Here is a 23513-nt window from a genome sequence, read left to right on the forward strand (position 1 = left end):
TGCTGTGGAGATGTGAGAGAGAGAGAGAGCCGGCAGAGAGAGGGCAGAGTGGGGTCAGGGCCCGGGGGTGAGGAGGGGGGGCGGTGGTCTCTCAGTGTGAAGGTGAAGCAGAGGTGAGCAGTATCAGCCTGTGCTCTTTTCCCTGGGGGCCGTCCACCAACTCACGCTGGACCCTGCACAAGAAAAAAGGTGAGAACAGATTCAGCGATGCAATTTCATCTGAGGTCACTGTGAAAAACAAAGACGCGGGGAGTGTTGTTTGCACTTCCTGTTGAGATATACGGGTGGATAATTACAGCAGGCTACAGGATGTGAACGCTGAGAGATTAAGCAAAGAAAAGCACGTGGTGGATCACGTCTCATCAGATTATGTGAGCGTGTTCACACACAGAGGAGACGGTTTAACCTCACAGGCTGAGATGATTGGCAGAGCAGATGCTGCCCACCTGCATGCCGTGACTCCTTTAATTAAAGTCAGAATGCACATCATGATATCGACCTTTAACAAAGGATTACTTTTCACTCTGTGGCTTGAAGGTGAAATAATGTATAATTGTTTAGTTAATGTGCAGGATTGAGTTCTGACTTCAGATACAGAGATTATTTAACTCCCAAACCTCATGTTCAGTATTACGCAAGATCAAAGAGGGTCAGATCTCACAAATTACCTAGAGAAAAAAATAAAAATGCTACGTTTTACAATGAAACAATGATCTTTTTCGGTTGTGTATGAGAAGATGTTTACATTAGGGATATCGCTGCAGTTTAAGCCCGCTGTTCCGGTTTTACCTGAGTCAGTCTAAGCTTCTCCTCATCCTCATCCACGTCTTCCTCAGACAAATATAGCCCCCAGCTGAATCTGAGCGGAACCCAGCTGTCACTGCACGTCTTCTCTTAAGGTTTCTTCCCTTATCGTTCTGATCTCATGCACGCTGTTGTTCTCCTGTGTCATCCCTCCAGTGATTTCTGTTTCCTGCATGTAACCTACTTCCCCTGCCTACACACTGTTCCACTGTTGCACGCCTCCATTGAGTGAAGAACAGGGGGGGGGAGGAGGAGGAGGAAGATGTCTGTCAGTGCTGTGGGAAGAAACACTGGAAATAAACCCACTCTGTCAAGCTGTGCGGACCACATCACCCCGAGTGCTCCCTGTGTGACCGGGATCACAGACGCCATTGTGTACGTGTGCACGTGCTTGGCAGCTGTTTGGAGATCATCCTGAGGAGGAGAATGCATTTCCATCTGACTGCTATTAAATGAAGAATGAAGAGAGCAGTCATTTAACACACTCTCTGCAGCTCATTTTTAAAAAACGTTTACATCTCCCTTTACTCCACACTCCTCTCTCTCTCTCTCTGTCCATCTTCCTCTGTTTCATCTCCACGCTTTGTCTGCCTGTGATACCTTTGATCATCCTCACAGAACGGTACAATAAAGGATGAAGGGTGAAGATAAAGAGAGGCCTGTCCTTCAAAACAAAATCTCCCCTATTTCGGTGTGTGTGCGCGAGGGGGTTGCCATAGCAACAGTTAGGCTATAATCTGTGGACATGAAAATGCAGCTTTTCCTTTCTTTTCCTTTTTTTTATAAACATGATTGCTTATCGCATGGTTTGGCGTTAATAACCGCTTATGAAAAAGGATGAAAAACAAACACAGGCGGTTGCTTTCCTATAGGCCCGACCCTGGCAGGCACACACTTGCTAACGAGGCAGGATAGTTCTCTCCCAGCCTGATTCACTGAGCACATTAATTGCAATCTGTAAACGATTTGGTTCGCTACACCTTTTTTTTTAATTAACTGCTTGAACAGCTTGAGATCAACAGTAAGCCCACCAGCATCGGTTCAAGTCATTTACTATCAGCGTGTCTCTAACTTGAAACTTTTAATTAGGTTGTGTAGTTGCACTTTGCTGCTCTCTCTTTGTGGGCACAGGCACCCTAAAAGAAAAGCCCTGAAAAAAACATCACCTTCATTAAATTAAGTATAATGAAGGGCTTGTTAATTTTATTTCAGGCGCTCTTGTCGTTCTTGTTAACAATCCAACCTGGTGTCAAAGACAATAAATATCTCACAATTAATGCAGTTTTTTCTTAGTGGGCGACGAGGATCGGAACTCTTTTTTTTTGGTTGTCATGGTAATGGACCTTAAATACATAAATATGCAAATAAATAGTGTGTAAAAACTCACCCCGAGCCACGACACAAACCCAGACGGTAATAACATTTCATATGACAAACTGGAATATTTATGACTCCTAAAATCACTGCAGCACACAGGCATGTCAGTTAATCCCTTATTAATCTGGCCCGGAAGATAGAAATCCAATATTACTCTTTCAAGTCGAAACGCAACTTAAGCAGTTAGATTCTATTAAAATTATAAATTACCATAATATAGTTTTAATAGTTTTGTTTTCAAATAAGCCAGAAGAAAAAAAAAAAAAAGATTCTTTATTTACTTTGGTGAAAGTTCAAGCGAATGAATTAGACTGAAAAATATTTGAAGATGGAGAATTTCAAGAAGCCATAATACTTGGTCAACTGGAGTTGTTAAAAAGAGTCGAACCAGTGAAATGTTGTTTTCCACTTGTGATGCATTAACCTTTACCTTCACAGAGGCTCAGGTGATGCTTTTGTTTCAGGGCATCTGTGCATCATGCGCTCCTTTCCACGGATCACAAAATTTAATCCATCTAATATCTATGCTATTAGTCACAGCAGTAGTTAAGAATTAAAAATGTATTGCTCTGAAAAATCTTTTCGGTAAAGACGGCGAATCTGAAGCTAGTCCGGCTACCGGGGGTTGATCTGAGACGCAACACTACGTCAGCCAATTGAATCATCTGGTGGAAAGTGCTGAAGTGCACATTGATGAAGTGAACACTGCAGGTATGGATTTTTGATCAAGTGTATGTATTAGTTTATCTGGAGAGGAGAATGTTGTCTCAGTGACGCTATCACATCTTGAGACAACAGCAGAAGATGGCTCATAGATCACCAGGAGGTTTCATTTCTATATCTATACCATGAGTCATTGGCTTTCACTTCCACAGATATGTAACAGCTTAGATGACACTTTGAATGGGACGTATACACACATGCTTCTTTCCTGTCTTTCATTTGGAAAACTTTGCATCTTGCTCGAGTACTGCTGTGCAAACTGAGTGAAAATAGATAATACCATGACATTTCCAAAGACAATGTGTGAGTCTCCTCTATCGCTGATGGTTTGACACATTCAGAATCAACTGCACTTGTTGACTAGTTACTGTATTGGAATAACACACACACTAAGCAAGCAAATCCATTGAAAATATCCAGAATTATGGAGCAGTACCAACAAATAACAGAAATACGGCAATCCAGACTCAATCTGAATTTTTTTTAATCATCTCTAATCCCTCCCTCCCTGCCTTTAGCTCTCTCTTTAATCCTTGTTTTTGAAAGCAAGTCTGTCTAACAAATTGGGTTTTGATGTGAGAAAGCTCTTTAATGGAATTACTGATTGTAGTTTTGTTTTTGGTGCAGTAATCTGTTGTTTTGATATCCAATAAAATGCCACAGTCTGGTGTAAAACTGACCTCTGCTTGAGGTCAATGTTCGTGTTTTATATTGAAGTTGACTTTCTGCTGCGCCATCTGTGCTCTTTCTCCCTCTCTCTCTCTCTCTCTCTCTCTCTCTCTTTCTCCCTCTCTCTCTCCTTGAGTGTAAGCAGTTCACTGAGGGACCATTTACTGATTTGCATTTAATTAGTCTGCTGTATTCAAACAGTGCATCTGTGCTGCAGTCTGTATCTGACCTCATACCGTCAAACTTGCCAAAGAGTATTTTCTTGCATGTGTGTGTGTGTGTGTGTTCGTGTGTGTGGGCAGGTATAAAATGTCCTGACTTTATCACTCTCACAGCTTTTTTACACTGGCCTGGTTCTACCAATGCTGAATTTGTCCCCCAGAGCTTCAATATCAGCTCCACTTCCCTGAGAGAGAAACAGTCAGCACTGCTTTGGCTCAAACAAGTCTTATCTGCTAAAGTTCAGCACAGGCCAGGAGCTTCGCAGCAACCACCTACTGCTGATGCAGATACATATAACTTTAGGGAGAATAACGCTCACCCAAAGATAAGATTGATGGCTTACATAAGTTCAGTCCACATAGTTTGACGATTACTATTCAGCAGCTTGTAGCTCACGTTCACACATCTCAGTATCAGGATGTTATTGATCTACATTCTCTTTATCGGTATCCTGCCTGAACAATCAAAGAGCCATCACCGGCTATTCAATGTATGAATGGTGGCAAGTCAGTGTGGCTTGATCGCTTTCCTATTGAAATACAGAAAAGTATAAAATCCAGCCTTTGTCCATTTCTTCTCATTACAATGAGTCAACGCTCCCGTGACATTCCAGACACTTGAATGTCTTGAACTCTAGAACTATGATTGTTGAGTTGTTCCAAGCAAAATAGGCATTTCAGAGCAATGTCCAGATGACTTTAGTGTCAAAACTTATCTGAGATTTTGGACAAGACAGCTGCACCTTCAGCACACGTTTGGATGAAAGAGCTGCCATCTTGTCGAGCACAGGAGACTGATAAAGCTACAGAACAGTCAAAGGTTGAACAGTTATTTGAAAAACCTACAGGCACCGATACTTTGCATTTCTTTGCAACACCGTTCTTGCATCATGCCAGCATAGAGTCCATTACAATGTGAATATAGTGAGCCTCTTTCTAGCGCAGATATGGAGCTCAGCTCATCTGAAACTCACCTGGCTCTCAGCTCTCAGGTGTGGTTGCAGACTTTGGGCTGCTGGTCAGCTTGAGGATGAGATGAAGCTCTGGGCTATGTGACTGTTGAGCTCCTGCTGATCCACCGGTCTGCACAGGATTATGTAAATGTGCTGCATAAACAGCACAGAGTAGGAAGCTCAGGTCTGAAGGCGTCTGCACTGCAGAGAGTTGCTCATCCAAGACGCCACACTGGGTGTGTGTGTGTGAGCTGACCTCTGGATCAATAGGCCATATAAAGAGATGGCATTCCTCAGCCTCCAGGGAGCAAAGAGAGCCAGTCACAGATGTTTGGAAATCTTATCTCTATTGGACACGAGTACAGATATAATAAATCATACCCAGAAGATAAAGAGACACCTTGGTGAGCACCAACAATGTGGCATATTAATATTACTGAGCAGGACAAATACCTGCACCCATCACCAGGCTGACCACGCTGATATTTACACACTGTTCACATTTACATGTTTGATGGATGATTTAAATGGCAAACTGCTCCGGCCCAGCTGCTCCTGGCTCGGTTGTTGGTACTGATGAAGTTATTCCGCAGCCTAAATCTGGCAGAGGAAGGCTCAGGTTCTATAATGAGAGCGCTGTTTCTAAATCGGTCGTGGTTGATTGTTGGCAGAAGGTGTTAGGGAGCAGTTGGTGTTTCTCTTATCTGCCATAAAAGGCAAACACCTCACAGTGCCTCCCCCCCCCTCTGCCTATGTGTGTATTTGTTTGTCTTACAGCTGCTGTAAAAATGAGGACATTGTCTCCGTAGCAACTCGAGCATGTCACAATGTTATGGAGGAAACAAGAGACCACTTATTGCTTTCTCTCTGCTTTTCCTCGAGCAGTTCATTAGGCCACTTCACTGACCACCCATCACACACACACACACACACACACACACACACACACACACACACACACACACGCACACACACACATGCACACACGCACACGCACACACACACACACACACACACACACACACACACACACACACACACACACAATAATGGATCTAACAAACGGTAAATACACACAACACAAGATTACATGCCAATTTGATGCCAATTTAATTTGCAACTTGATTAAAAGTCTGACACACAACAGATGAACTAGAAGATGAATAAATATTACACAAGGTTTATATTATTTTGTTAGTGTGACATTGTTGTTGTTAGCTTGATAATTGTTTTAACTCTGTTAGCTTGGATGACCTCAGTGTTGTCGTTGTTGACTTTAGAGCTTGGTACTGTTGTAACTGACATTGGGATGTACAGTACACTGGAACATGTACACCTGTAAACTACAGCTAAAACAGCATCAGTGTGCACAGTAGTGTAGAAGTGAGTCAATGTGCATTAAAGAATACTCAGATATGTATGCTTGCCCCCTTTTAATGAAATGTGGTAGCTGACTATTAACTCACTCTCTAAAATCTTGTAATCCATCATGTACATAAACATAAACACATAGAAAACAACATATATCCACACACACACACACACACACACACACACATCCTGTTCATAACCCACGCGTGCTTTGATAAGCGCAGGTAACGTCGCTGCCAGTTTGAGTCCAATGCTGAATGCTAAAAGCAGATGAAGCCAAATAAAAAATCAGAAGTAGCTCCAAGCACTTTACATTCAGCTGGTTCAGGAGCCATGGAGACGGGATACACAAATAGACACAGGCGCTCTGAAACATGCAAACATTAACAGAGCTGAGGGAAGCAGTGCTGATGTATGCACGGACACTGCTCAGCATCCGTGCACCCGAGAACATGTGCACGGCTCACGGTTATGCAAGAACAATGCATATAAAATTCACTCCTGCACTGTATTGTTTCCCTAAAGGCGCAACCTCTCTGGCACACACTCATTCAGGCTCCAGTTCCTTTCAGACGGCTGTGTAGGAGTCAAATTAGAGTGAGCTGATCCACTGTGGCAAGGTAGTAAAGGCGTGAGCGGAGGGGGGGAAGAAGCATGAGAAAAGATGGAGGGAGGACGCAAAAGGAGAGATGGAGAGGCTGGAGAAATGGGGCAGGGGGTGCGAGTAGAGGAGGGACAAGTTAATGGATGGAGGATATTACATTGGGGGGTAATGAGAGGTAGGGATGGCTTAATGAGGGGAGTGATAGAGACTGAGTGGCTAAGCTAAAGGGTTATGTGGAGCACAAGCTCTATTACAGAGGGGAGATGGGGACATCTTAATCCCTGTGGCCGCACAAGTAATTACTATGCGATAAAGAGAGAGAGAGAGAGAGAGAGAGAGAGAGAGAGAGAGAGAGAGAGAGAGGGAGGGAGAGAGAGAGAGAGAGAAAGAGAATGGAAAACCTATCTGTAGTCAGCAGAATTGGACTTTATGGTTTTCTAAATGTGCTGTGTCTCTCCCTGTATGTGTGTGTGTGTGTGTGTGTGTGTGTGTGTGTGTGTGTGTGTGTGTGTGTGTGAGTGTATCAATTTCAAGAGACAGATTGAATGGTCGTCGCTCGCGGTGAGAAGAACTTGGCGCTTGTAGGTGATTGCTTTTTTTTTGGGACTTCTACAGCAAAGTTTGTTTAGGGTGATAGTTGTGTTCAGGGACGGGGAAGAATACAAAGTTTTGTGTTTCTCCTCTCTGTCTGTGTGTAGCAGAGAAAAGGCAGCGTGGACAATGTGTGTGTGTGTGTGTTTTATCACAGCAGACAGCCTGGCTTTTCATCACCCTGCGCTACAAATACACAGAAACAAGGCAGCCTCACCCTCAGTCTGTTAACACATCGTTAAGTTCTTGAGAAGAAGAACACTAAAGCCGTCCCAGACTTGGTAATCACCTCCCTATAGCTGCTGGACCTCCATTTATTTTTGGAACAGTTACAGATGAGCCATCAAGCGTTTGCAAACTGTGCAGTGAATGTTTTACCTGCACAGTCTCCAAAAAACCCTCCAGTCTAGCTCCATAGGCGACCAGACCAGACTCATTCCAACAGCAGCCCTGATTCACCTCACACATTCCTCCAAACGTTGACAGGACGAAGCTCCATTCCCCCAACGTTTGCCTTATAAGTACGAGCGCCATAATGTGTGTATGGTATCAATTCCCGTTGATTTCACATAAGCTCCCGCACACTACGCTTAAAGTCGATTAAAGTGGTTTACGTGCGTGTGAATAGAAGTGATCTATGCGTTCTGAGACAACGAAGGAGGAGGAGGAGGGAGCGAGGTGAAGAGAGGACATGTAGTGACGAGCAGATGAAGTGAGATGATGCCACACAGGGTTACATTTCAAGTTTTTAGAGGGTGTAACTTAGAAACGTTTATCTAAGATGGATAGTTTGAGTTGGACAAAGAGGTTATCTGTGTTTCCACCCACCTTCTGTCTGAAACACCAGAGCATGACGCTTTAGAGCTGCAATTATAATGTGAGGGAGTGAAGAGTTCCACCTTCAGAAAACAGCATGGAAAAGTAAAATGTGACAGGAGAAACTGAGAAACAGAGAGAGCGAGAGAGAGAGCGAGAGAGAGAGAGAGAGAGAGAGAGAGGGAGGGACGACATTCTTATCTGTCATGAGTCCGGACCAGACAGACAAGTGTGTCCACATCCAATAAGTGACCTTTCAAAAGTCGTTTATATTCACATCATCAACAAACTGCAAACGCCGGGCCTGTCATATCAATCACCATCCACTGATCCGGAATAAACAACAGTCCGGATGAGCAAGGAAGTTTGAGAAGCTCCAGACTTTTTCTCAGCCCAAGTGTCTGTGAACGCTGAGGCGCAACAGTGGATTCAGCTTCAGATGTGCTGACGTCGGGGCTCCTATAGGCATTTATGGAGCACGCTGGCTCCACGGCACACAGAGGCGCCGTTAAGAGACACTATTACACTCTCTTCTTTACAATTACTTGCACACAGTGAGAAAAATTACTATTGGAACCTATGAGAAATGACAAACAACCCCTGCATTGAATGGGAAGTTTTTATATTATTTTATTTTGTGCAACCTGTGGTATATTCTTTAACTCTTTACACTTCCTGGTGGATCCTGGTGTGTATCTGTGAGCAAGCGGTGACCTGCACCTTTGTACATTTGGTGCCTAATATGGCGTCTCTCTCTCTGTCTTCCTCTCTCTCTCTCTCTCTCTCTCTCTCTCTCTCTCTCTCTCTCTCCTTACTGTAAATCATAAACAGGCCTTTATTTCTTCACAACAGGAATCAAGTCATTCAAGCGTGTTGGGGGCTCATTTGAAAGCCCACACACTGAATTACCTCAGCGTCACAAATCAAACTGACTGCATGACCCAGGAGCAGCGTGAACCACAGTGTACTTCAAGTGCAGCCATCCATAATGAAGCAACTACATGAGTGCAGACTAATGGAGGACACTACTGTATGCTAATTAGGAAGTGCAATCAGTGGCTGCTGACATAGAATAGGACGTCATCTTCTCTAATTCTGACTCGATTGTCTTATAAACACCTTATTCTGGAGTCTAAGGCTGTTTCATTTCCTGTTTAGTGAGGAAACAGGAGCTCAAAGTTGGAAGTATTGCTGCAAGACTCAATAAAGGCAATAAAGACATGAGATCACTGTGTGTCCCCAGTGGAGGAGTCATGTAACGAGTAACGGGATCAAGCTCGTGTAGAATAGTAGTTGACATTACTTTTTAACTGAGCCTGGAATGTTGTAAACCCGTAAACCCGCTTTTTTTTAATCGTCTGGAGAGTCTCACAGAACGACTGATCGAGTCCCCCGTTCGTTTCCTCTCTCAGCCCACTTACTTTGTCGTTCCCGTCGCTTCTCGCTCGGTGTCAGTCGTCGCCGCCACCGTCGCCGCCGCCGCCTCTCCCTCCTTCTGCCAGCGAGATGGAGAGAAGAGACGAGGAGAGGAGAGGAGGAGAGAGGAAGAGGAGGAATCGGAATCGCGGATGAAGACGGGAGGCAGGAGGGCAAACCGGGAGCTCGGAGCGGAGGAACGGGCTGCGGCACACGGAGCTCCGATCACCGGGGCGCAGGCATCGCCATTATGTGGGTCAGAGATGAAGAATTCATCTCATCTCATCCAAGTTCACATTCATCCTTTAAATGGTACAATCCAGAGCGGGAGACTGTTTGTTCTGCCGATAACCTATATTTGGCTGAGCGGCGCTGAGTGACATTCATATCTGGCATGAAAGTGATATTTATTTTTAACTGAACGTCTTTTTGTGTTTCTCCCAGTTGGTAGAAATTCAAGGAAATATGAATTAATCGACGTTTCTCTATCTAGGTGACAATCACATCTTATTCTCATTATTTAATCATTGTTTGTCACAACAGGAAAGAGCCAAAAATGCAGAATGAAGACGTTCAGACTGTTATCAGGGTGATAGAGCAACATTAGAGTTGGATTTCTGCTTGGAAACATCAACAGATCAGTGATTTAATAAATGAATATATGTGGTAAATAAACGCATTCATGCTCTTTAAAAACCTCAGCCTAAACTTAATTTCCCTAATTTGAATTTGACTGAGGGACAAGTAGGATAAATAATAAATGAAGTCATTAAAACACTTTGAAGCAGCAACATGTCAGACTTTTAACTGGTCAGATAAGGAGGATTTAAAGTTAAGTTAACTCTACACTTACAGAACATACTTTGTTTAAAGAACTTTAAAGGTCAAATCCAGGTGCTGGACAGACAAATATGACCGTAGGTTGGTTGGGGGTTCACTGCCTTCACGGCTGCAGTACCGCTACTGGCCACTGGGCAACACCTGTGTAGATGGGGCTTATGGTGCCACTACGACTGTGGGGAGCGTTCCATTACCTGTAGCTGGAGAGAAATCCAACGATGCAAAAAGACAAAAACAGAAAATAAAAATGTATCATAAACTGTTTTTGAATGGGAAATGTTTTCTAGTAATGAAATAATTATCTGAAATATTGATGAGATGATTTCCTTTCCATTTTTGTGTTGAATATTCCAGTTACACTTCTCAGAGGGTATGCAGCCCTCAGAGGTATTTTCTTTCCTTGTACATATTGTTTAATAATTCACAGTCCTGGCTGGGGAAAAAGGTGTGTGAACCCTATTATTTCTAGAGCCTTATTTTAACACCATATCACATCCCATAGCTGCTGATCAAGGAGGAATTTTAAAACATTCACACATGCAGTGAGAGGAGCCGCATCCCAGCCAAGTCACCCGTCCATAAGCACAGTGTGTTCAGGCTAATCCCTGTTGCATCATGCAGAAAAGGAAGCTGCTCTTTCTATTTTGTTTTCACTCGCCGGGTCATTTTTATGGCTCTTGTGTCTCCCATCTCGGTTTCTTATTTTCTTAAGCAAGACAGAGGGGCACTGGCCCAGAAATCCTGCTCTGAAAATGAATACTAACTCTCTGTCAGCAATGCTGTCTGCCTCAGGGGACATAGCCTGATTATAACACCATCATTCTCTCCCTCTCTCCCTCTCTCTCTCTCTCTCTCTCTCTCTCTCTCTCTCTCTCTCTCTCTCTCTCTCACTCTGTTCTGGACACATAAACACACACTTGCTCTCCGTCTATGCACTGATGCAGTTTGCAGCTCATTGAATATGCCTTTTCAACTGCGCTATTATTTTCTGTGAGCCTTGAATCTATGTGGTGTCCTGTCACTGTGTGGTTCTCTGTAGTTGCGAGGCCTGAAAGGGAGACGGCTGTGGAGACTTTGTTGCAAATGACAGCTGGCCGGTCATATAATTGGCTTGTTGAGCTGTCATTTTATCACTGATGTTGCCATTGGAGCAGAACACTGATCTAGGGGAGAGGGAATCATCTATTATTCAACTTCTACAGCCATAAGTTTTTGCTGTTTTTGTACGCACAGGTACCCAATTTCTTATATTTCAACGTCAAATGGACACGAGTTGAACCTATATGTATGTACACTGAACCATCTGTCTTAAACGTATGCCATCCTTACATCTCCAACATACACCATATTTGAAACACCTTCCCACACAAATATTGAGAAAAACAACAGATTTATCCTCAAGTAGTTCCCACACAGACACACACACAGACACACACGCTAAAATCATCAGTTCACATGGAAACTAGATGTATCTGTTGAATATAAATCACGCTGTATCTTAAACAGGTTCTTCCCAGGCATGTCCTCCTCTCTATTCCTACTAAAGTTAATTAAAGTTAAAGTTAATTAATGCAATATTAAACTGCCTAGATGTCTCCCTTTCAATCTGAACTGATTTATTAGCTTGTTGGAGAAGTAATATTCACAGGAAGTGATTGGTCAGTTTTTCTGCAGACCAGATAGAAGTGATAGAAATTCTATGGGAGGAAACGAGGACAGGGCAATGGTTTTACAACTATATGATTTAATGGATATTTTACAAAAAAAAGCTCAAGGTAGCTCGAGGTAAGAACAATGGTAAGAACAATGTCATTTTCTTTCATTATCTAAGAACAAATAAATAGATAGAGAGAATTTCCTTTGTAAATAGAGAACTATAAAGGAGATATTCTGATCCCACTCCATACCAGTCGGTGGCGGTAATGCACCAAATCTTTGTTTGCCAATGGCCAATAAACATCAAGAGGAAGAGGAAGAGGAAGAAGCAGAAGCAGCATGGCTCCCAACCGTCCACCTGGATAAAGTTTCAGAACAATAAAGGCTTCTAAATGATGGTGAGTGCACATATTTGAGAGGATGTTATCGCCCCATGTCATAGTTTCAGTGCTCTGCTGGTTTGGCTTGTTGTTGTTGTGCTTGGGCAGCTTCTGTTGGATTGTTTGATGACAGGCCTGTCCCACCTGGTCGTAGTGCTGCCTTACAGTACTGAACTGCCTATACGTCTCAAATAAGATGGCAAACACCTCCAAGACACTTTTTATGCAACAGCTGGAGAGGATGAAGACTTGAAGGAAGTTAAGGTCTTTATTTGCATGGAGTGTGCAAGAGTATAGACAAAGCAGGACAGAGTGTTTGCAGGTTGGGAGCTTCCTTAGTTAGGAGACATTAAACCTACCCAGTATGTGGCTGGATCTTGCCCCCTGAGAGACTGGAGATGGTTTGCTGTGGATTTTAGTAAGAGTATGTTCCCATTAAGCACTCTGCGGTGTCTCAATGTTCTTTTCCGTGTTGGCTTTTATATCACCACTGTGAAGTTCCAAATGTGCTCCTAGTTTTTTGTGAGCTCAAAGCTAATTTGCTGGAGACATGTGTGCACACAGTTGGATCAGATTGGAAATGAATGAAAATGAAATTGGAAATTGCTGTAGAACAGAAGAAGAATAAGGCCGTGCAGGAGGTGGAGTACAATTCCAACTGTTTACAGTGTATTCAGAGCGCCTAGCAACAATACAAAATAATAGAGATTGTGTGTAATTTTACTGAGAAACAGTGAAATTACTCGATTACATAAGCAGAGATTTCATGTCACACCTTAACTTCAACTTTAGAGAGCTGTGTTAGAAACAACAACACCTCAAGGAAGCTCATACACACAAAGAGTAGCCATTGTTATAAACTTAACGTTACCATTTTAGAAAACACAGCGATTCATCTTGTGAAGCTCACGATTAGAAGCCAGTATTTGTGCTTTACAGTGTTTCCAGTATGCAAATGAGTTATCTTGAAAATGAAGAAAAGAGGGCAACAAACAGTCGCATCCCAATTTTCACAACCCAGATGGGAAAACTGTGACAACCAAGATGATCTCTTCTGATAATTACTTCAGTTCAAGCATTTATTATCAAAACCGGAGACATAATCTCAAATGTGTGACCATAAAATACTAATAGAACTGGAGCCAAAATCTTGTTGTGTGTTATCCACAAACAATAGCTATACTGTCAGAGTGTGAAGGGTACAAATCACAGCAGTCTTTCCTCATTCCCAGTACAGTGAGCCTCAGGCAGAGCATCATTTCTGAGTTCGTCTTGCTAACTGTCTGCCTTCATCCGCTTTGATCACACAGGCGAGCTGAGGAAATTCCGGAGAGCTCGACTTCAATCATCCAGCGGCGCTCCGTCTGTGAGGAGATTCAGTGTGGTGTAACGTTGTGCGCTGGGAGACTTTTGTATGGTAATTTGTTGTGGAGGCGGAGGTGAAGGAGGGTTGTTTTTCAAAGAGCACTTTGAAGTTTGTCAGAAGTGTGTATAGATGCACGGTGAGATTACAATATACAGTAGTAATTGTGTCCCAGGCAGAGATGAAAGAATGAATAAATTCCTCCGTTATGACCTTCAAGTTTGAGTCAAAAAGCTTTTGTTCCAATGTGACTTGAGAAAGTAATTTGACAGTTGAGACTTGGGAACATGGCACAGTGAGACATGATGTCCTCCACACACTACAGCTGTCTGGGTGTCTATACATTGACTGAGCGGCGCTGACAAGGCAGTGCTGACAGCGTAGGAGGCCGATACCTCATGTCTGCATAGATGATGACTTTATTCATGCTTTAATGTTCAGAAACACATTGATCAACCTCTACGCTCCCTTGCTGTAGCTCTGCACAATGAGAGAGAAGAGGAAGTTCAAAGTACCGTCTCTTTATGCCCCAAACACTGAAGAGGAGCTTGCTTTTACGGATGGATGTTGGCCAAATATTCGCCCTCTAGCAATGTACAGTTTTTTGGAAAATGCTAATATGGAACACAACAAAACCTTGAGGGTTTGCTCGTGAGTCAAGGATGTATTTTCTCTAACAATTTAGAGAGAAAAGAACAAAAAAAGGAACATCAACAACTGTTATTTCACAGCAGCGCACGCCTGTGTTGAACTAACTTTTATTTCCTTAAATTAGAACACAACTTAAGGCAACAAATAACTTACACAACAAAAGTCAGCAGAAGTCAACAAGAGGCTGTTTGCTTGTTTTCAACCAAAAACAATTGGCACGTACTGACAATCTTCCTAGTGACACGGTCCATGTTTACAGATATCTGATCAAACTTCTCAATCAGGTCCATTCCAACACTTCCCACTAAATTGTCTTTGTTTCTTCTTGTGGCGTTTGTCCTTTTAATGTCATTTGAGAGGCGATCAGTCCTCTGCCATCACCCCGAGTCGCTCATTTCACTCCCCGTCCCCTCTCTCTCTCTCTCTCCTCCAGCCCTCCAGCGTGCAGCAGCTGTTGATGCAGCTTTACGGTGACATCACTAACTTGTGATTTGCTACAACACACTATACCGTTATTAGACTTAGAGGTGCTGTTATCGTGAGCCAAGAAGAACCTTAACCTCTGCCGTTAAATCTGACTCGCCACACAAATATTCAATGTGGGACCTTGAGTTGTGCTCCTTTAGGTCAACATTCAACATCCATTCCAGGTATGAGAAAGAGGCAGAGAAAACCAAACACTACATGATCATCATTGCATCCATATATCCAGCTACTAACACGCATACTTACTGAGAAGTGTGTGAGTATATTCTCTTCCTCTCTTCGTGTATTGCTGTTGAAGAAGATGAGTATTGAATTGTATGAAACTATGGGTTAATATTTTGTTGGAACATATACGTAGATGGGAAATACCTTTTTATTGGTCCCAAAGCTGGAGGGATGAATATTTCAGTCACAGATGGATTACATTCTATGAGATGGACATTCTTCAACTGCTCTGATGAATCTTTAATGGAGACATTTGAGAGACTTGTAACTTTCTGCAGCCCGGCTGAACATTCAGCTCTGCTCTTTGGTCAACACGATTAATATTCTATTCGCCCTCGAACGCAATCTGTGTCAGACATGTAGTTTCTGTTTATAAATGCATTTATGAAACAGCTGTGGAACGAAATAAAACTTGACAAATCCCACACTTTATTTACCTACCAGCCACCATTTTAGGAGCCTGAGCAGCTGTTTCTTCTTTCAGTGTTGGCTATTTCATGAAAAATCCCTGGTGTGCTCCCACATTGTCTTTTCCTTACTTTGTCGTTCCCTTTGCCTCCTCGCCTCCTCTGGTGTCATCAGCTCCTCTCCTAACCTTCCCCTTCCCTGTGCACTTCAACCGTTCCCACTTGCTCAGCTTGTTGGGGACCAGGCTAATCACCAAAACAACTAAACAAGGAGGAAAGGTGAGGAGAGTGCAGCGCAATCAATAACGGGACTGTGTTTGATTGGTGTGCAGGGAAGGAGTGCATGTTCACGGACACGCACTCACACACACACACGCAGACATAGAGGGTCACAGAGGTCAGTCTGAACAAGATAATAAGGAGCTGGGATCACCGTTAAATGGTGCTTGCTTGACATTAACAAACGAAGGGGGATCTCACAAAGTAGGTCTGCTTTCTCTGACCTCAATCTTTCATTTCCTCAGCCAACACACACACACACACACACACACACACACACACACACACACAGATACAAGCCCGAGGTCATGTGCACATACACGGAGACAGATTTATTCGCTGTTTTCTACGCTCGTATCGCTCCATCGCGCATGCACGTCAACTTACACACAGACATTATTAACACATTATTAACAGTTTCCCTCCATTAGTGAGTGCAGCTGATGTTGTGGTGCATTTTCAGCTGCTTCACTTAATGGCGCTCATTTCCCCCCAAAAAGAGTTTCCACCTGGCCTGCACGCCACTCCATCAGACTCTGATTACAATCTGCGCTAATGCCGGCACTCTGCTGATCTGCAGTGGGGCACTCTAATGTAAAATGAAAAAGAGATAGATGGAGTCATTTCAGTGAATATTTCAAGAGAACACCTGCTGGTAATGATTGAACAGCCACCAGTGATGGGAAATGCAACTCAGAGGCTCCTTAAAAGTGGTGGAAGTATAAAAAACAGCCAGGAATGAAAAATGGAGGCGATGGCAGACAGGAGAGAGAGAGAGAGACACACTTGCATGATGCGTTTTGTGATTGATGGCTCGGAGCGGCAACTTTCTTCTTTAGGAATAACTTGAGGAGTGGGATGGACAGCGTCGCCTCTCCAGCGTCACACCTGGAGATCAGGCTCGACTGGCTGTAGTTTTTCGCTTCAAGGTCAGCCCGCAACAATTGAGAGCATCTTCATTACTTCTGTCGGCCGTCTGTCGTTCCCATAGCAACCCCCGCTGAGCTGACGGATGAGAGGCGCGGGAGTCGGCCTCCCACATTGTGAGAAAAACACAGGCTCGCATGCACACGTTAAAACAAAAGCACACAACTGCACGCACACACACGCGCACACACACGCGCATGCATAATTACGCACACGTCTAGGGAGCCGTACACAGCATTGTTTAAAATAAACCAGGCATCAGAGGCGAGGTCTTGGTGCGAGGTTGTTGTAAACAAATAGGCCATTATGGCAAAAGTGGAACACAAGGAGTCTCCAATGAAAACAGAATCTCTGCTGCCCGACCCTCTCCCCCTTTCTCTCGTTCTCCATGTCTCTGTCGCCCTCTCTGCGGGCTGGATGTGTGTGTGATGTGTGTGCCTCGGTGCTCGTTATCAGAACAAACAGAGATGAGGGTGGAGGAACGGGTTACTCGCAGAGTACCAGAAAGAGGTGGATGAAAGAGGGAAAAACAAGGGAAAATCAAACCTTGTGCACGGGGGCGACGCCGGGGGATTGTTCATATCTCTGCCGTGTACGTACATGCAAGCTTCCATAGGGAGTGTTAGCATTTTAGAGCATAACAGGCCTGCCACACTACGCCAAGACGTGGAAAATACAGTGACTGAAAAACTTTTACAAATGTAATTCCCAATTCCAGTCCACAGTTTGCTCGTGTTTCCCAGGAGGTCCTGAAATAAGTGAGAATCCCAGAGAATCTCTGAAGGCTGCAGTGGGTCTGGAATGAATAAGACATTGCATCAGAATGGGAAAGACGGTGAAATCTCCTTCCTCCTCTCCGTGCTTAGAGACAGGGGAGCCGTCGTTACCGACTCTTTCATGTTTCCTGTCCTTGGAAGCGTATCGAGCAGTGAAACGTTCCAAAAAAAACATTTACCCACTCGCCCTTCTGGGGAAATAGCACGATAATAACAATGATGATACTGATTTCTGCCACATCTTTGCTTTGGTCTGGTGATTACATGAGGATAATCAGTGACACATTTTCAGAAATATTGACAGTGTGACAGTCTAATGTTCCACCTATTAGTGGTGGGTTCATGTGACTCCATGGAAACAGTGCTGTAGCCCCCAACAACAAACAGATCACGCTGTATGCTGCATTACTGTTAATTGCTTGTGTATTGCTGCTCATATTCTCACATTTAAGGGATGTGGTTTGTAATCAGCAAGTCGTCTGAGTAAGCTGACAAAAGGCGTCTTTGTTAGAGAAACAAAGCAAAAGCCGAATGTGTGTCAGTGGCATTGTGATTAAATGTGATCCTGCGGGTCAAGTTTACTTTAGTTTCTGACCTTTAACATTTGTCGTATGGCTTTTCCGCAGCTGGAAACTGGACCGTGCTGTGATGCAGTCACCCGGCGAGCGGCCTTATCTCCAGAGAGACGCACCATCCATCCCCATGTCTGGCTATCTAACAAAACAGTCGGTCCAAAATCCCAGGCGGCTGACACAGACTGTGGAGAACAGAGACAAGCTGAAAACAGACTTCTGATAACACTGAATGAGGCTCAGGGTATGTAACACACTCGCACACACACACACACACACACACACACTCCCAGGCCTGCCTGATCAGGAAGTTTGATACAAACGGGTCGATTGCATCAAGTCAGGGTGTAGGTCTAGTTTTTCGGATCTATTCACCCGACTTCAATCCTGCTGGATTTTAATCGGCACGACAGCATCAGTGTCGATGTCATTGTGCAGTTGCAGTACTGGGAGCTGCCATCAGGTGTCCCTGCTCCACCAGCAACATCCACAGCTCTTGTGTATGGGTGATGGAGTTTTCTCAGCCCCACTCATGGGGAACAGGTGGGTAGACTGGGAATCTTAATGAAATCCAGCAGCTCCATCTCTTTTTGATTTATTTCCCTATTTGCTGTGACCGTATGTGAGTCTGTTCGTCTCTCCTTCTGTCCTTATGATGGCCGAATGGCTTCACAAATACAACACCAGGTGGAAATATGTTGTAATCAGGGTTGGGGATGATGTATTTGTATTTTGTGTGAAGGCTTAAATAACATGATTAAAGTTAAAGTCTTAATTTCACTCCAAACACCAGTAAAGCTGTGCCACTGAGGGAAAGAATGAGTGTAAATATCCAGCAGCAAAAGGATCGCACCCCAAACTCCAATCATTTATAAATGATTTTGTACTTTGTCTTCATTCTTAAAGCTCAGCTCATCCCTCAGTGACCTGCTAGAAGAATCCTGCTGTCCTAAGATGCCTCGTATGTTTCCAAATCCTAAATACGGCTCGGCTTATTCACATATATTTAGTAATTCAGTAAATAGTAAACACCAACGTGGGCCATTAAATAAATAGCTGTCTCGGTAACTACTGCAGAATGTGGCACAGAGATACTTCATGTTGCCAAAGTAGAAGGAACGCTTCCCTTGTATATTATGTAAAATATCTTACGTAAGGCGTGATATATACAGAATGTGTGTGTGTGAGCCTAAATCTTAAATAATGAGTGTGAATGTCACCTCTTTGCGTGTGCAGAGTGGAGGAGGAGTAAGTCGGCTGTTCCATTTGCAGTTGTAACTCGAGCCAGATAACCTCAAAGTATCAATCTGATGGAATAGCAGTTTGCCCAAAATCCCGTTTCATATTGGACGAGTCTGCAGTCCCTGATTCATGTCCGGTGGCGATGCGGCAGTGTGACATTCATGAAAAATTAAGTGAGTGAGGTGGTTGGGGAAAGTGAGTGGATGTGTAATAAAATCAATAGAAAAATGTGCTTTATATCAGAAGGTAATCCAATTTTGCAGAATCATCCAATATCACAAATGTGTTCGGCAAGTAGGATGGTAGAAAAACATCTACCCATTACAATAAATATATATATATATATATATATATGACATGATGCAATGTTCTGAGTGAATGTTTGAAGCAGTGGTTTGCATTTTCCATAAAAATGGTTTCCTGTTGCCCTGTAACGTCTGTAAGAAGACCAACATGAGCTCCAATTTCATCACAATGCTGCTTTGCTTACAGTATAATTGGATTAGGAGGGCGCATGTAAACAAAGTCAATGTATTATGTCTCATATCCCATTTGTTTTTGAACAGTCGACGTCGTCTTTTGTCGGGCCCAGAGTGAACCCAGTGTTTACGCCGTTTACACTCCAATCGACCCGCAAACACAATCAAGGGTTTTAGTCTGTGGGACTGACATGAGGAAAATGAAAACCCAAAATGCCACGATGGACAGAAATAGCTTCTTTAAAGGTTGGCAAAAACTTAATTACGCTTTAGATTCGCCCGCGTGTTTGGGCTGGATTTGTTTGCCGTCTGCAGCTTTTACATTCACGTGCAGAACAAGGAGATGCTGCATTTTCTAATACGAGAGTACGAGCGAGAGTGATGTGTATTGTTCTCCCTGTGTGAAGTCATACACAATTCATGAGCAAGAAATGAAAAAAAGAAAAAAAAGAGAATCAGAATTGGGTCACTTGTGCCTGGCAGTGTAAATTTAGCATAAAGCCAATGAAGAAGTGCCAAACACAAACCTGAACATGTAAGGAAACTAATGGAATCAACCTCTGGAGTGGCACAGAGAGAGAGAGAGAGACAGAGAGAGGCAGAGAGAGAGAGAGACAGCAGACAGACAGACGCATGTTTCTAAGTCTTTATGCTAAACTCTCCTAATATCTCAAACTAAATGTGGCAATGATGTGTTGCTGTTGACGATTGCACCTTTCAGGATGGAATAAAAGGCCTCGGCAAATTCATAATTGACAGCCGGTGACTGCGGTTGTCGCCGCGCAGGCAGTGTTGAGACAATTTGAGAGGGAGACAGACAGGTGGACCCGCTGAGAGGGAGGCAGACTGACGGAGACGGAGGGAATAAATTCCCCCGCAGCTCTTGTAGCTCGCTTTCAACTCTGACGTTTGCTCTGTTGAAGTGAGTGAGATCCTCTTCCTCATCCTGGGCTTTTTTTTGTTTTTTTAAACCTTTTTTTCCCCCTGAAATGTCAAAGACGTCGCTGGTGCTGCTGCTGAATCTCCACCAGCAGAGGAATAGTGGGAGTGTCACTGTAATTGTACTATGAAGTATACCTTCCCTCCCACCCTCTCTTTCTCTCTCTCTCTCTACCTCTCTCTCTCTCCCCCTCTTTTTTTCCCTATCCGAGCTCACGAAGACTTCAGGCATGCCGAGGAGAGAATTTTCCTCCTCATTAAAAACCCTGTAAGAAGAGCCGAGTCTGGCAGGTGTACACAAGCACACACAAGCACACACAGGCGCACACACACATGAATACACAACCATAAACACACCCAGCTACACTGATGTTCACTCAAGCTAACAGAAGCTGACAGAGCAATCACAGTCATATAAATGCTCCCCCCCCCCCCTCTCTCTCTCTCTCTCTCTCTCTCTCTCTCTCTCTCTCTCTCTCCCACCTTATCCCCCTCCACATCTCTGTTACCTTTCTCAGCCCTTTGTTTGCATTTTTGTTGATCCCAAATATCCTCCCCTGCCTCTCATCCTTACGCCCTCCTCACTCCTCCGCTTCTATTCTTCCGTCGGGGCAAAAAGGACATTAAGTGCCTCCATTACAGTAAAAGAAGGATTGGCCCGTTGTTGATAAGAAGATGACCTTGGTGGTGTGTTGGGTCGACGGACAGGCAGCTGTGACACAAAGCTTTGTCACTATGATGCTCTGAATAATGAGCAGCTGTAATTGTGAACTAGAAACATTGGAGCTCGTGACTATACAGTTCATCTTCTCCTGTTTTTGTTCTGTATTTTAGCTCATAACAAATCTCTCTTTGCTACTTTTTCGAAACTTTTCTTATTTCAACCCCACATCAGTTTGATTGATGTTTCCCTGGGGACTGTAAACAAACATAAAAACCCAGAAAATCTCCTCAAACTATTTTCGAGTTTATGTTCTACAGTACGTCTGTTTCTTTCCAAATGGACTCTTCAAACACGTACACACACACAAACAGCATGTAGCTACAGAGAGCATGTAATGGCTCCTGATGGTTGGGTTGAGGTTGTTGAGCAAGACACTGAACCCTTAACTGCTCCTTAAACCTGCCGTGTGTGTATAAATGGGTGAATGTGTAAAGTGCTTTCCTCCAAACTACTTCTGTATATGTTGGCATCCATTTGTATTTCGATCCACATCCACAGTATCAAACTAACGGGTTCACAAGTGTCCCAAGTTTCGTAAAAACCAAGCAGATCTGAGAGACTCACTATGTTCCCAAAGGAACTACGGTGCCATTCAAAGTATAACTAGACGTTCTGCTGACACACCGCATTATAAATCGACACAGTGCACTAAAGTGAAGCACCTCAACCAAGCGACACACGGGAGAATTCTTTTTGAAGTTGTGCAATTGCCCCATCTCCCAAAGGTTCCGCTATCTACTATTGTCCTTTATTTGAACACAAAGGCCACATGCAAGTGATTCAAGTTGCTCCAGCCGTCCCATTGGCTCCCTTTGATGTGTTTCTTTTCTCCCTTTCTGTCCGCGGCGCTGGCCGGGCGGAGGTGGAGAGGTAATGCGATGCAGAGGGGCGACTAGAGCGAGACGGAGCTCTGAGAGAAAACCCAGGTTCACACCAGGGTGGCTTACACTGCCGCCTTGCTCTCTGTTCACACACACACACACACACACACACACACACACACACACACACACACACACACACACACACACACACACACACACACACACACACACACACACACACATATGCATATTCACACCGTGCACACACATAGAAACACAGGAGCTTTCACACACACGCTCATGCACACACAGGCGCATACATTCACACACGCACAGCGGCTTATGAGTTTGTGCGCCTCAATACCAGCCTCAGTATAGCTCGTCTGTGAAAAGGTAAATTGAATTTTACAGGCACAAAGCCGACTCCCCTGCGGTCTTTAGAAAAAAAAGCCCCACTTTGTGAGGCTAAAGCTTTCGTCTCTTCATCGCTTTTTCCCTATCCCTTTCTCCTCGCTCCCTCGCTCTCCCGCTCTCTCCCTCCCTCTCTCTCTCTCTTCTCTGTGTGGGGGAAATGAAGGTGTGAGAAACGCTGATCGATATGCTCATTAAAGAGTTGTGTCTTTGGGAGGCCTGCCGAGCTTCTGCACAACGCCGCCGCACAAAGAGCGGCCAGGCAAGAAAGCCGCGATGAAAAACAAGCTGCTGTATCGCCACAACACTGGGCAGGAGTGAACAAAACCACTTTTCAAAATCACAAAGAGCTAAAAGAGAGTTAAGAATAAACCAATTTTTTTCTCTTCCTCTCCCCTTCTCCCCCCACCCTCTACCTTCCTCTCTCTCGCTGCCTCCTTGCACGCCCGGCGACGGAGTTAAAGCACTTTTGTTTTGCTTTTGCAGAGGATTTTCCAATCTGTCTGTGTCTCTATTATTAGAAGCTCCCATACATTGGCAGTGTAAGCAAACAGCCATGCAGTGTGTAACTCTGCCCACACAATTAACCCCCCCCCCCCCACACACACACACACTCACAATGAGGTGTTGAGAAAATGCAGTTTGATATGTTAGATTCTAATTAACAGCAGCACTCCTACATTCATTGCTCTGGTGTGTGTGTGTGTGTGGCCGCCTGACAGGTACGATAGACGCTGACAAGAAATCTGCGAGTGCCAGCGCGAGGTATCCATCTGTGCCGGCTCCA

The 23513-nt window shown here is 44.0% G+C and overlaps 1 long non-coding RNA gene across 1 annotated transcript in view; it reads left to right on the forward strand.

Moving 5' to 3' along the window:
* The first annotated feature begins 12356 nt into the window (after nucleotides 1-12356).
* LOC142991309 (uncharacterized) overlaps nucleotides 12357-23513 on the forward strand; it is a 15980-nt gene continuing 4823 nt past the window's right edge. Inside the window, exons 1-2 of the long non-coding RNA XR_012960880.1 lie at nucleotides 12357-12439; nucleotides 18162-18351. This is a non-coding gene — a long non-coding RNA (uncharacterized LOC142991309). The remainder of the gene's footprint in view (nucleotides 12440-18161; nucleotides 18352-23513) is intronic.

The sequence above is a fragment of the Genypterus blacodes genome, unplaced genomic scaffold (assembly GCF_046128005.1).
Source record: "Genypterus blacodes isolate CSIRO-AG114 ecotype Tasmania unplaced genomic scaffold, CSIRO-AGI_Gbla_v1 ptg000017l_1, whole genome shotgun sequence".
NCBI classification, from domain to species: domain Eukaryota; kingdom Metazoa; phylum Chordata; class Actinopteri; order Ophidiiformes; family Ophidiidae; genus Genypterus; species Genypterus blacodes.